This window comes from Astyanax mexicanus, chromosome 12, assembly GCF_023375975.1.
Source record: "Astyanax mexicanus isolate ESR-SI-001 chromosome 12, AstMex3_surface, whole genome shotgun sequence".
Lineage (NCBI taxonomy): Eukaryota > Metazoa > Chordata > Actinopteri > Characiformes > Acestrorhamphidae > Astyanax > Astyanax mexicanus.
This window is the reverse complement of record NC_064419.1, coordinates 23,085,341-23,091,340: the sequence shown is the minus strand read 5'-3', so window position 1 is coordinate 23,091,340 and position 6,000 is coordinate 23,085,341.

Here is a 6,000-nt window from a genome sequence, read left to right as displayed (position 1 = left end):
AAAAATGACTCAAATGAGTGGGAAAATACATGGGCATTGTATATTGGACCAAATTTTACTCAGAAATGGGACAAAAAACACTTTTCAATTTTTGACCAAAATCAGAAAAAAACGTAGACCCGCGGTATGTCGTTTTGGTCAAAATTTCGACCAATCATGAAACCTTGTTTTTTTCATGAAAAATGGCTCAAATGAGTGGGGAAACGCATGGACATGGTATATTGGACCAAATTTTGATCAGAAATGGGACAAAAAGCACTTTTCAATTTTTTACCCAAGTCAGAAAAAACGTAGACCCGGTATGTCATTTTGGTGAAAATTTCGACCAATCATGAAACCTTGTTTTTTTCATGAAAAATAACGCAAATGAGTGGGAAAATACATGGGCATTGTATATTGGACCAAATTTTACTCAGAAATGGGACAAAAAGCACTTTTCAATTTTTGACCAAAATCAGAAAATAACTTAGACCCGCGGTATGTCGTTTTGGTGAAAATTTCGACCAATCATGAAACCTTGTTTTTTTTTCATGAAAAATGACTCAAATGAGTGGGGAAACGCATGGACATGGTATATTGGACCAAATTTTGATCAGAAATGGGACAAAAAGAACTTTTAAATTTTTTACCCAAGTCAGAAAAAAACATAGACCCGCGGTATGTGATTTTGGTGAAAATTTCGACCAATCATGAAACCTTGTTTTTTTCATGAAAAATGACTCAAATGAGTGGGGAAATGCATGGACATGGTATATTGGACCAAATTTTAATCAGATATGGGACAAAAAGCACTTTTCAATTTTTTACCCAAGTCAGAAAAAAACGTAGACCCGCGGTATGTCATTTTGGTGAAAATTTCGACCAATCATGAAACCTTGTTTTTTTCATAAAAAATGACTTAAATGAGTGGTTAAAATACATGGGCATTGTATATTGGACCAAATTTTACTCAGAAATGGGACAAAAAGGACTTTTCAATTTTTGACCAAAATCAGAAAATAACTTAGACCCGCGGTATGTCATTTTGGTGAAAATTTCGACCAATCATGAAACCTTGTTTTTGTCATGAAAAATGACTCAAATGAGTGGGAAAATACATGGACATGGTATATTGGACCAAATTTTGATCAGAAATGGGACAAAAAGCACTTGTCAATTTTTTACCCAAGTCAGAAAAAAACGTAGACCGGCAGTATGTCATTTTGGTGAAAATTTCGACCAATCATGAAACCTTGTTTTTTCATGAAAAATGACTCAAATGAGTGGGCAAATGCATGGACATGGTTAATTGGACCAAATTTTGATCAGAAATGCGACAAAAAGCACTTTTGAATTTTTGACCTAAATCAGAAAAAACTTAGACCCGCGGTATGTCGTTTTGGTCAAAATTTCGACCAATCATGAAACCTTGTTTTTTTTCATGAAAAATGACTCAAATGAGTGGGAAAATACATGGGCATTGTATATTGGACCAAATTTTACTCAGAAATGGGACAAAAAACACTTTTCAATTTTTGACCAAAATCAGAAAATAACTTAGACCCGCGGTCTGTCATTTTGGTGAAAATTTCGACCAATCATGAAACCTTGTTTTTTTCATGAAAAATGGCTCAAATGAGTGGGGAAACGCATGGACATGGTATATTGGACCAAATTTTGATCAGAAATGGGACAAAAAGCACTTTTCAATTTTTTACCCAAGTCAGAAAAAAACATAGACCCGCGGTATGTCATTTTGGTGAAAATTTCGACCAATCATGAAACCTTGTTTTTTTCATGAAAAATGACTCAAATGAGTGAGGAAACGCATGGACATGGTATATTGGACCAAATTTTGCTCAGAAATGGGACAAAAAGCACTTTTCAATTTTTAACCAAAATCAGAAAATAACTTAGACCCGCGGTATGTCATTTTGGTGAAAATTTCGACCAATCATGAAACCTTGTTTTTTTCATGAAAAATGACTCAAATGAGTGGGGAAATGCATGGACATGGTATATTGGACCAAATTTTGATCAGAAATGGGACAAAAAGAACTTTTCAATTTTTTACCCAAGTCAGAAAAAAACATAGACCCGCGGTATGTGATTTTGGTGAAAATTTCGACCAATCATGAAACCTTGTTTTTTTCATAAAAAATGACTTAAATGAGTGGGAAAATACATGGGCATTGTATATTGGACCAAATTTTACTCAGAAATGGGACAAAAAGGACTTTTCAATTTTTGACCAAAATCAGAAAATAACTTAGACCCGCGGTATGTCATTTTGGTGAAAATTTCGACCAATCATGAAACCTTGTTTTTTTCATGAAAAATGACTCAAATGAGTGGGGAAACGCATGGACATGGTATATTGGACCAAATTTTGATCAGAAATGGGACAAAAAGAACTTTTCAATTTTTGACCCAAATCAGAAAAAAACTTAGACCCCCGGTATGTCATTTTGGTGAAAATTTCGACCAATCATGAAACCTTGTTTTTGTCATGAAAAATGACTCAAATGAGTGGGAAAAGACATGGACATGGTTAATTGGACCAAATTTTGCTCAGAAATGCGACAAAAAGCACTTTTCAATTTTAGACCTAAATCAGAAAAAAACTTAGACCCGCGGTATGTCATTTTGGTGAAAATTTCGACCAATCATGAAACCTTGTTTTTTTCATGAAAAATGACTCAAATGAGTGGGGAAATGCATGGACATGGTATATTGGACCAAATTTTGCTCAGAAATGGGACAAAAAGCACTTTTCAATTTTTGACCCGAATCAGAAAAAACTTAGACCCGCGGTATGTCGTTTTGGTCAAAATTTCGACCAATCATGAAACCTTGTTTTTTTCATGAAAAATGACTCAAATGAGTGAGTAAACGCATGGACATGGTATATTGGGCCAAATTTTGCTCAGAAATGGGACAAAAAGCACTTTTCAATTTTTGACCCGAATCAGAAAAAACTTAGACCCGCGGTATGTCATTTTGGTGAAAATTTCGACCAATCATGAAACCTTGTTTTTTTCATGAAAAATGACTCAAATGAGTGGGGAAATGCATGGGCATGGTATATTGGACCAAATGTTGCTCAGAAATGGGACAAAAAGCACTTTTCAATTTTTGACCAAAATCAGAAAATAAATTAGACCTGCGGTATGTCATTTTGGTGACAATTTCGACCAATCATGAAACCTTGTTTTTTTCATGAAAAATGACTCAAATGAGTGGGGAAATACATGGGCATTGTATATTGGACCAAATTTTACTCAGAAATGGGACAAAAAGCACTTTTCAATTTTTGACCCAAATCAGAAAAAACGTAGACCCGCGGTATGTCATTTTGGTGAAAATTTCGACCAATCATGAAACCTTGTTTTTTTCATGAAAAATGACTCAAATGAGTGGGGAAATGCATGGACATGGAATATTGGACCAAATTTTGCTCAGAAATGGGACAAAAAGCACTTTTCAATTTTTGACCCAAATCAGAAAAAAACTTAGTCCCGCGGTATGTCGTTTTGATGAAAATTTCGACCAATCATGAAACCTTGTTTTTTTCATGAAAAATGACTCAAATGAGTGGGAAAATACATGGGCATTGTATATTGGACCAAATTTTACTCAGAAATGGGACAAAAAGCACTTTTCAATTTTTGACCCGAATCAGAAAAAAACTTAGACCCGCGGTATGTCATTTTGGTGAAAATTTCGACCAATCATGAAACCTTGTTTTTTTCATGAAAAATGACTCAAATGAGTGGGGAAATGCATGGGCATGGTATATTGGACCAAATATTGCTCAGAAATGGGACAAAAAGCACTTTTAAATTTTTTACCAAAATCAGAAAATAAAATTAGACCCGCGGTATGTCATTTTGGTGAAAATTTCAACCAATCATGAAACCTTGTTTTTTTTTCATGAAAAATGACTCAAATGAGTGGGGAAATGCATGGACATGGTATATTGGACCAAATTTTGATCAGAAATGGGACAAAAAGCACTTTTCAATTTTTTACCCAAGTCAGAAAAAAACGTAGACCCGCAGTATGTCATTTTGGTGAAAATTTCGACCAATCATGAAACCTTGTTTTTTTCATGAAAAATGACTCAAATGAGTGGGAAAATACATGGGCATTGTATATTGGACCAAATTTTACTCAAAAATGGGACAAAAAGCACTTTTCAATTTTTGACCCAAATCAGAAAAAAACTTAGACCCGCGGTATGTCATTTTGGTGAAAATTTCGACCAATCATGAAACCTTGTTTTTTTCATGAAAAATGACTCAAATGAGTGGGAAAATACATGGGCATTGTATATTGGACCAAATTTTACTCAAAAATGGGACAAAAAGCACTTTTCAATTTTTGACCCAAATCAGAAAAAAACTTAGACCCGCGGTATGTCATTTTGGTGAAAATTTCGACCGATCATGAAACCTTGTTTTTTTTCATGAAAAATGACTCAAATGAGTGGGAAAATACATGGGCATTGTATATTGGACCAAATTTTACTCAAAAATGGGACAAAAAGCACTTTTCAATTTTTGACCCAAATCAGAAAAAAACTTAGACCCGCGGTATGTCATTTTGGTGAAAATTTCGACCAATCATGAAACCTTGTTTTTTTCATGAAAAATGACTCAAATGATTGAGGAAACGCATGGACATGGTATATTGGACCAAATTTTGCTCAGAAATGGGACAAAAAGCACTTTTCAATTTTTTACCCAAGTCAGAAAAAAACGTAGACCCCGCGGTATGTCATTTTGGTGAAAATTTCGACCTATCATGAAACCTTGTTTTTTTCATGAAAAATGACTCAAATGATTGAGGAAACGCATGGACATGGTATATTGGACCAAATTTTGCTCAGAAATGGGACAAAAAGCACTTTTCAATTTTTGACCCAAATCAGAAAAAACGTAGACCCGCGGTATGTCATTTTGGTGAAAATTTCGACCAATCATGAAACCTTGTTTTTTTCATGAAAAATGACTCAAATGAGTGGGGAAATGCATGGGCATGGTATATTGGACCAAATGTTGCTCAGAAATGGGACAAAAAGCACTTTTCAATTTTTGACCAAAATCAGAAAATAAATTAGACCTGCGGTATGTCATTTTGGTGAAAATTTCGACCAATCATGAAACCTTGTTTTTTTCATGAAAAATGACTCAAATGAGTGGGGAAATACATGGGCATTGTATATTGGACCAAATTTTACTCAGAAATGGGACAAAAAGCACTTTTAAATTTTTTACCCAAGTCAGAAAAAAACGTAGACCCGCGGTATGTCATTTTGGTGAAAATTTCGACCAATCATGAAACCTTGTTTTTTTCATGAAAATTGACTCAAATGAGTGGGGAAATGCATGGACATGGTATATTGGACCAAATTTTGCTCAGAAATGGGACAAAAAGCACTTTTCAATTTTTTACCCAAGTCAGAAAAAAACGTAGACCCCGCGGTATGTCATTTTGGTGAAAATTTCGACCAATCATGAAACCTTGTTTTTTTCATGAAAAATGACTCAAATGAGTGAGGAAACGCATGGACATGGTATATTGGACCAAATTTTGCTCAGAAATGGGACAAAAAGCACTTTTCAATTTTTGACCCAAATCAGAAAAAACGTAGACCCGGTATGTCATTTTGGTGAAAATTTCGACCAATCATGAAACCTTGTTTTTTTCATGAAAAATGACTCAAATGAGTGGGGAAATGCATGGGCATGGTATATTGGACCAAATGTTGCTCAGAAATGGGACAAAAAGCACTTTTCAATTTTTGACCAAAATCAGAAAATAAATTAGACCTGCGGTATGTCATTTTGGTGAAAATTTCGACCAATCATGAAACCTTGTTTTTTTCATGAAAAATGACTCAAATGAGTGGGGAAATGCATGGGCATTGTATATTGGACCAAATTTTACTCAGAAATGGGACAAAAAGCACTTTTCAATTTTTGACCCAAATCAGAAAAAAACGTAGACCCCGCGGTA